Source organism: Pinus tabuliformis, chromosome 5_1, assembly GCF_031772625.1.
Source record: "Pinus tabuliformis cultivar Carrire ecotype Pingquan chromosome 5_1, CPIR1, whole genome shotgun sequence".
Lineage (NCBI taxonomy): Eukaryota > Viridiplantae > Streptophyta > Pinopsida > Pinales > Pinaceae > Pinus > Pinus tabuliformis.
The window spans coordinates 397402529-397412355 of NC_142305.1; the positions used below are offsets into that span (position 1 = coordinate 397402529).

Genomic DNA, 9827 nt, shown 5'->3' on the forward strand with positions numbered 1-9827 from the left:
ATCCTCATAGGAGAAGATATGAGCAAAAGGGGTATAGCAGGGCCACACAGATGCATCCTTTGCAAAAGAGATCTAGAAACAGCAAACCATATGTTCATAATGTGTGAGTTCGCGAAGGAGGTATGGTCCATTTTCTTTTTCGGACTAAATGTGAGTGCCCCTTCCCAAAGTACAATAACCTCCATGTTTACATCCTGGAATGACAACTACCCTCACCGTATTGTCAACAAATCAATTTGGCACAAAGTATGGACAGTTGTGCCTAAATACGTTTGCTGGAAAATTTGGTTAGCCCGGAATGAGACCATCTTTAATAACATTGAGCTATCAGCTGTGAAAGTGGCGAAACAGGCAAAGAAACTTCTCTTAGAAACTCTAAATCATCATATAGCAAAGGAAGACAACTCACTAAGAAGAGAAGAAAGCGCGTGGTTGGAAGACTACACAGGAAAAGACAGACAGCAAGCAACTAAACGACCAATCCACAAGGAAAGATGGCAGATTCGTGAAACTGAAGACAACTTTCAAAAGTGGAGGAAATCCCAGGACATATGCACCATCTTCTTTGATGGAGCCTCAAAAGGCAATCCAGGGAGATCAGGAGCAGGAGGAGTGATCTTCTATCGGAATGGGAAAAAAGAAGAATTCAGTTGGGGCCTGGGAGTGAAAACAAACAACCAAGCTGAAATACTTAGCCTCTGGAAAGCTTGCCAAATTGCAAGTAAAGAAAACCCAAAGGAAATCTTAATAATAGGAGATTCAGAACTGTTGATAAAAACAATGGTAAAAAAGGAAAAGCTCAAGGATCCGGCACTGAACAAGCAGCTAGCAAGAGTAAACAGAATATTGAAAGACCTTTATTCGGTTCAAATATACCATATTCTTAGAGGATTAAACAAAGATGCAGACAGATTGGCAAATATAGGATGCTCTCTTCAGGAAGGAATGATCAGCATAAATGCAAGAACTCCAACTAAGGCAAACATCCCTTAAGTGAAAGAGTGTTGTAATCAGCAATGGAAATTGTAATGGTCGTTCAAGCTATGCCCGATCAGCTTTCTATCAATAAAAATTAACCGTTTCAGTTTAAAAAAAAAGAAAAAGAAAAGATATAAGAAAATAGGTCAGCCATTATTTTACTAGGTTTTTTTTTTTTTTTTTTTTTTTTTAATAAATTAGCTAATTAATAGGTTTAGAGGATAAATTAATTCATTAATTTATTAATAACTTAACGGGATAACTTAATTAATTAATTTTATTATTTATAGAATTACTTATTATGTTTATTAATTTTATTTTTATATAAAATTAATTATTTTAATTAGTTGGTTTAATTGATGTATTGATTTATTTATTTAATTAATTAATTAATTAAAAGAATTGATTAATTAATTAATTTTATTATTTATTATTTATTAATATGTTTATTAATTTATTATATTGTTAATTTGTTAATTTGATTAATTAAATTAATTAATTAATAAGATGAAGGGATAAATTAATTAATAGGATAAAAGGATTAATTAATTAATTAATTTTATTATTTGTTGATTTAACTGTTATTGTTATTTCTTTTATGTAAAATTAATTGTTTAATAATTTAATTAATTAATTAATTATCTAATTTGTTTGATTAATTAAAATAATAGATTAATTTATTAATTTTATTATTTGTTAATGTGTCTATTAATTTAATTTTATGTATTTATTTCATGTTTAATTATTTATTTATTTTTATTTGATTATTTTGATTAATTTATTTGGTTTAATTTTTTTTATTTTTTTTTAATTAATCCTTATAGATTTGGTGAGTTATTGCTATAATATTATTTATCATTCCTAGAGTTAATTTTTAACTGTTTGGATTTTTTTATTAGTTATACTTAAATGTTATCAAATGATTATGTGTGAAGTAATCAATTACTAATTTATGATTATGTTGTTGATTGTTTTATTGTTTAAGGAGGATGTTATATGATTGATGTTTATGTTAATTATTCTATTGACTTTTTTTATTTTTATTTTTTTTTTAAGAGAGGAGGGAATAGTTTAATTTAAGGGATAAGGGTTAATTATTGGTTTTTAAGATTTCAAGTAAAGGTTTCCAGGTGTTGCTTAGTTTTAATCCATCGTCCCTGTTCAAGTTGTTCTTCCTTTTTTCTATTTCAATGGCTTCTTTGATTTTCCTTTTAAGATAGTGGTCCTCTTTTCTAACCAGTTTGACTTCTTCCATGCAGATGTAATGAGAGGAAGAGTGAACATGTTTTGCTAAGGCTGATTTAGAGGTCCTATCTCTTCTTAAGTCAACAGTGTGTTCTTTAATTCTAATATTAAGAGACCTACCTATTTCACCTATATATTCCTTACCGCATGAGCAAGGAATCACATAAACACCTTTTTGAAGTTTAGGGTTTATGGGATCCTTGACTGAATTGAATAATTGTCTGATGGTGTTAGCAGGGGCGAATGCTATATTAATGTTATGTTTATTAAGAATTTTAGTAATTTTATCAGTGGTGCCTTTTATGTATGGAAGGGAGACCTTAGGAGTTGATAAATTTTGATTTTGAATGTCCTTGTTATTCTTGTTTAGGGATAGGTGCATGGCTTTCTTAATGGTATTTCTGTTGTAGCCATTTAGTTCAAACACTTTGTTTAGATGGTTAAGTTCATTATTTAAATGGTTAGGATCAGATATTGGCATCATTAGGACCCTAACCACTAGGGTGTCCAGAATATTTGATCTTGACCATTTAAATGATGAACTTAACCATCTACACAAAGTGTTTGAACTAAATGGCTACAACAGAAATACCATTAAGAAATCCATGCACCTATCCCTAAACAAGAATAACAAGGACATTAAAAATCAAAATTTATCAACTCCTAAGGTCTCCCTTCCATACATAAAAGGTGCCACTGATAAAATTACTAAAATTCTTAATAAACATAACATTAATGTAGCATTCACCCCTGCTAACACCATTAGACAATTATTCAACTCAGTCAAGGATCCCATAAACCCTAAACTTCAAAAAGGTGTTTATGTGATTCCTTGCTCATGCGGTAAGGAATATATAGGTGAAACAGGTAGGTCTCTTAATATTAGAATTAAAGAACACACTGCTGACTTAAGAAGAGATAGGACCTCTAAGTCGGCCTTAGCAAAACATGTTCACTCTTCCTCCCATTACATCTGCATGGAAGAAGTCAAACTGGTTAGAAAAGAGGACCACTATCTTAAAAGGAAAATCAAAGAAGCCATTGAAATAGAAAAAAGGAAGAACAACTTGAACCGGGACGATGGATTAAAACTAAGAAACACCTGGAAACCTTTACTTGAAATCTTAAAAACCAATAATTAACCCTTATCCCTTAAATTAACCTATTCCCTCCTCTCTTAAAAAAAAATAAAAATAAACAAATCAATAGAATAATTAACATAAACATCAATCATATAACATCCTCCTTAAACAATAAAACAATCAACAACATAATCATAAATTAGTAATTGATTACTTCACACATAATCATTTGATAACATTTAAGTATAACTAATAAAAAAATCTAAACAGTTAAAAATTAACTCTAGGAATGATAAATAATATTATAGCAATAACTCACCAAATCTATAAGGATTAATTAAGGAAAAAAAATAATAATAAACTAATCAAATAAAAATAAATAAATAATTAAACATGAAATAAATACATAAAATTAAATTAATAGACACATTAACAAATAATAAATTAATCTATTCTTTTAATTAATCAAACAAATTAGATAATTAATTAATTAATCAAATTATTAAACAATTAATTTTACATAAAAGAAATAAACATAACAATTAAATCAACAAACAATAAAATTAATTAATTAATTTATCCCTTTATCTTATTAATTAATTTATCCCTTCATCTTATTAATTAATTAATTTAATTAATCAAATTAACAAATTAACAATATAATAAATTAATAAACATATTAATAAATAATAAATAATAAAATTAATTAATTAAGCAATTATTTTAATTAATTAAGTAATTAATTAATTAAATAAATCAATACATCAATTAAATCAACTAATTAAAATAATTAATTTTATATAAAAATAAAAATAATAAACATAATAAGTAATTCTATAAATAATAAAATTAATTAATTAAGTTATCCTGTTAAGTTATTAATAAATTAATGAATTAATTTATCCTCTAAACTTATTAATTTGATAATTTATTAAAAAAATAAAAAATTAATTAATTAATTAAAAAAAACTAATAAAATAATGGCCGACTTATTTTCTTATATCTTTTCTTTAATAACATATATATATATATATATATATATATATATATATATATATATATATATCCTAAATTTAGTTCTTGGATACATCATTAAGATCTGAAGAATATCTATTGACGCATCCTCTGATGATGGACTCACTTGGTAGTCTGAAACGTTGGATTCATAAAACTCTATAACAGGTCATTCCTCCTCGAAAACAATTTACTTTAATAATATATTCCAACCATGTAATGTTTAGTCCAATTTATTTTGCAATGAAGCAAATGTATAAGGATAAATAATATAAAGAAAATTTTTAATTGTATTTTTATCATATTTATATATTTTGTTTTATAAAAATGTAATATATAAAAATTAATATAAACAAATAACTATAATGTTAATTTGAATTAAATGTATATATTTGAAAATGTAATTTTAAATAATAATTTTTTATTTTTATTAAATTAATTTAAAATTTAAAATTATATTATAAAAACTCTTTATAAATGATTAAAAAATGCCAGGTTTCTTCTGTACAATTAATTAATTAATTAATTATATATATATATATATATAGATAGATATATATTTGATTAATTAAATTAAAATTGAGAGATGAATCATTAATTAATGCATTTGGTTGTATTTTATATGTTTAATTATTATGTATTTTAGTTATTTTGATTAAATTGAAATATTGGGCATTTTTTCACAAATATTAAAGATATTTATAAAAATAGATTTTTTTTTAAATAAAAAATTTGTATTTTATGTGAATAGAAGATTATATTTTAGTTTTTGATATGATCGAGTTTATTATTGGAAAGGCCCGATTAGATGCAAAATTTCAATATTTTCAAAAGAGTAGTAGTCAGAAAATCAATCACGCCTTTTCAAGTTTGAAAAGATAAAACAGATAGCTCAGCCTTTAGGGCCTAATGTAAACTGAGAATTACAAAATTGTTGCATATGAGAAAACAAAAGAAATTAAAAGACCATTAGGAAGAGTTATCTCAATTGATGGCCTCTACTTGTATGGACTCCTTGTTGTTTCCTGGAGAGCAACTTGGTTTAGGAGGCATGCCTATGTGTTTTTCAATGTTTCATAGTCTTGAATTCATTGCTGCCATTTTCCTTTGCATGTGATCCAAGGAGAGAAGAATGTCCTCTTAGATTTCATCTATGCTAATCAATACTTTGCCAATGGGAAATTTGAGGTGCAAGTAGATGTCCACAGTGTACATATACTGGTTATATCTTTTGCAGGTATGAATGACATCATGAACCCAATTCACAACCTCAGTCAACACTTTCGTGTCTATAAGGATGTGATGTTCATTTTCCAATTCTATTTCTACTTGAGTTAATTCCTCTGGCACTAGTTGAGGGATAAGTTCCCAGTACCTAGATGTAGAGCTTTTAGCTCTCAATTGGGCTATGACATGCCCATGATCTTGATAATAAGAAGCTCCTTGGTAGACATGGGCATGTTAATGTGACATATTTCCTTTCTTTGGAGTGACTAATGAGTCAAATTGAACTACGAGTCTTGTAGGTCAGGAGTCAATGTGCACGAAGAAATTTGATTTATGAAGTGAAGGGCCAATGAGGGCTTGATCTACCTTGGGAGGAAGGCTAAGGCAACCAAAACTAAGAGTATTGTCAATGACTTCACAGGAGCGTGAAGGCCCTTTCCAAAGGTGAGGCTATCACTTTCCCTCTGTTTTGAAACAATAAACCATTCAAAAGAAAAGATGAAGAGAATTTAAAAAAAAGTCCAGTGCATAGGACCTCAGACTTGCATTGCCCAACTCGGTTACCTTCCATCACTTGTGAGCTAGGAAAAATTTGAATTGTTTTACATAGCTAGCTGAATTGTTTCCCTTTCCACTTTAGCCATCTTCGTGAAAGGGTTGAAAAATTACTGAAACATAGCCAAGAAACCATTAAGGCAATCTTGTCTTTCCAACTTAATCCCTTGATGGAGCTACCAATATGTACACAACACCTGAGAGACATAACCCTGAACCTCCACTATAATAGATGGGGGTGACACATAGTTTCGGTGCATTGAGGATACGTTCTCCACAAGTCACTGCCCTGAGACTTGAAATATGTTTGAAGGCCTCCCATGAAATAATGCATAATGAAATCCTTGAGTTGTATACCACACCTTAACCTCTTCACATGCTAGAATGAATGCATTATTAATGGGATTGAGTGAAATGATAGGTGCACTAGACAAGCTAGTATCCGGATCGGATATAGGATAAAACCTATCAGAATTGCTTCTCATAGAATTTCAATTGTAATGGCTGTAAACAAGCTTTATGCAGACCTTTGGGCAAATGAGTGTAAGGGCTCCCTCATGTGTGTGGCTTGGTGGGATAGAAATAACCTAGTCCGCACCCTTTCTTGATTCTGACACCTCATCTGGTGATGAACATGTAAACATTAAATATTTAGAATTCTTTTTAAATGTATATGGTTATCCTATTGATAAATTTGATAAACACATTTAATTATTAAGAAAATCTTTTTAATAATTCAATATAAAGAAGCCATAATAATGATAAAATCAATATTATCATCAAATATTATCTTAAACAAGGGCAGCTGCGACGCAGCGAGTCCCTGCATCAAGTTGAGCCTTTAGGAAGTGATGGAATGATTGGGTAGCGGCACCCAGAGTTTGAGCAGGACCCGAAGGAGCGCTGATAACAACACAGCGACAGTGAAAACGAGTTGCTTCCATGCTTATATGCCGCTGCTTCCATGCTCATTGCTCATTAGTAGAGGAGGATAGGTACATAGTGAAATTAACTATATGCATTTACACCGAGTTCTTAAATAGACAGCTGGCAAAAAATAAAAATTTTAACAATTAATGTCCAGTGAAATGAAACAATGTTCAAAACTGGTGACTTAAGTTTTATTTTTCGCGCCAACACACTTGCATGGATGGCAAGTGTCATAAGTTTGAAACATCCACCAGATCATAGCTCATTGCTCATTAGTAGAGGAGGATAGGTACATAGTGAAATTAACTATATGTATTTACACCGAGTTCTTACAGCTGTCAAAAAATAAAAATTTTAACAATTAATGTCCAGTTAAATGAAACAATGTTCAAAACTGGTGACTTAAGTTTTATTTTTCGCGCCAACACACTTGCATGGATGGCAAGTGTCACTTACAAAGTCGTGAGTGTCCTAAGTTTTTACAGTGTTCCACAACGGCTCATCGAGCCAGAGTTTTTGGAGAAGACCACGGGCTCCAGAGCTCTGAGGAAGATGTGCAGCTGAACAGTAGTCTTACCGCAGCTGAACAGTAGTCTTACCCCACCGTGACAAAATCGTACGAAGAATTTGTCTTTTTTTTTTCTCATCTGGTTTTTACAGAAGAAGTACTTCAGCCTCTTTCTTACAAACAGAGAACAGTTTATTCCTGCCCAAAAGAAAAGGAAATTTGGAAAGCAGGTACAGGCATTGCAGTAATGCATTCGCAGGTAAGAAATTTCATGCCTGTAAGCTAGTGATAATGCATTAAATTGCAAAACTAATTACGGTCAGAGAAACGTATGAAGCAGGGTAACAGTATACCAGAAAACGCGTGTACCAGACTTCAGAACATTCATCGTTCCACAAAATTCCAATGAAAACCGACTACTGAGCACGCATTCGCAGGTAAGAAATTTCATGCCTGTAAGCTAGTGATAATGCATTAAATTGCAAAACTAATTACTGATAATATCTGAAAAACACAAAAAAAATGTTTGACAAAGACTAGTAGATTTTCCTTTATGCTCGAACTGAGTACAGTTCGAGCTATATTTCGAATATAGCTGCATGACATAAAGCCCTTGATGACATCTTGAATATGTGAATGACAATAAACAAAAAATTCTGTAAAAAGGTCGTCGGCCAAAATGAATGATAGCAAATCCAAAATACCAAATAATCTATTTGGAAACCCTTAATTTGGGTTTGCATTAACGGTATATATGTATTAAACTTAACATTGTTCATTACAAAAATGAAATAATAGATCCCAGAATCAATGTTACAACAAACTGTGTGTAGAGATCCTTTTAATTTATATCCTGGAACTGACAATTATATGCCGCTGACAATATAACCCAGAACATAGAAGAAGAACCAGAGAAACTAACCCAAATAGGGTTTGATTTCGAGTATTTCCAGTATTCGAAGAGGTGATAAGATTTTCTCCATCTAAGAGACATTGTGAAGAATAGAACACCTGAAATGGAAAGAAGAAGTCATCAGTCAATCTCCAGGCAGTTGAGCATAACCCAATGGTAGCGTACCTGTACCACGCAAAAAAGGAAGAAGGGTAAATACAGTCTTTAACTCTGAAAATCAAATGAGGATTATTTAACCGGTTCTCGGTGGAAGAAATAGACAAGGAGGAGGAATTAACCTGAACCCTGCAACTGGCATAGAGAAAAATCTAGCACGCAAGATGAAGCTGCGGAAGGGAAATTCTCTTTATAACTGCACATTAAAAAAAAATTAAGTGGCAGCAGTACTGAATAGGTAAAACAGGAAAAGAATAAAGATAAAGTGGGAAAAACTATGAAGCTTCTGTAAACCCTTGATCTTTCATAGTGTGGTAAGAGGTTGGGCCACTGCATGGGAAAAATAGTAACCGGAAGATTGAAAACATTTAATGAAAACCTACAGATTTGGTAGCCTCGAAGGAATAGGCAAACTGAAGAATTTTTCTTACCTGATGGTTCAATCAGACCGTGTAGCGTTGACACGACTCCAGAGCTATGAACAATTGCCATGGCTGGACTGCAATAACCTTCAGAACTGGTAAACCCTCTTCAACAATAGGAAGCAAGATGCAGAGCAGGGAATGAGCAAATGAGACCCACCAGGAAGAGAGAAAGAGTCACCGTAGAGGGCTGCAACTAGTGGATGAGCCGAGACCTCCTTGCGGCAGAGGCACGAATGACCGGAGTGAAGCAAGGAAAAGGGCAATTGTTACCCTAACAAAGCGCTGGGAGATGGAGGGACTTTATTTGGGAGATTGCAACAGCCATTCAGTGGAGACATCGACACGTACACCACTTCATGCAGAACAGCTGCCAACCTGCAAACAAACCTGCTATACCAACCTGCAAACAACCGAATACGAATTAACATTAAACATTAACGAATTAATGTTAGCATTAAGATGAAACCGCTGACGGTCAGGGCCAGTTCATTGTGCCTAAATACGAGTTTAGGCTATGGTCCGGCCTCTTCCGCCTCGGGAAGAGGCCAAATAAGAAGGCGAACACAAGCTGAACTCCAAACTTTAGAATATAAGTGCAAATAACACTAAAAAACCAAGTAAATTAATGCTAACTGCCCTCCAAACGGTTACTATAGTCCCTGCCGGATGCCAGATGGCAGGGACTAAAAATAAAATTATAATTAATAATAATAAAAATATTATCCTTCATAAATTTCAAAAGGAAGAAAAATATATATGAATTATTGTACTTTATATAATACGTAAATATAAAT

General features: G+C 31.4%; 1 long non-coding RNA gene across 2 annotated transcripts; it reads right to left on the reverse strand.

Annotated features, from left to right (window-relative positions):
* Positions 1–8252: 8252 nt before the first annotated feature.
* Positions 8253–9430, reverse strand: LOC149165134 (uncharacterized). 2 transcript variants are annotated; one of them, XR_016260309.1, is made up of 3 exons: positions 9040–9430; positions 8731–8804; positions 8253–8550 (listed from the first exon to the last, which is right to left on the reverse strand). It is a non-coding gene; the product is annotated as an uncharacterized LOC149165134 (long non-coding RNA). The 2 variants fall into 2 exon arrangements; XR_016260308.1 differs by having other exon boundaries at positions 8253–8617.
* Positions 9431–9827: the final 397 nt, after the last annotated feature.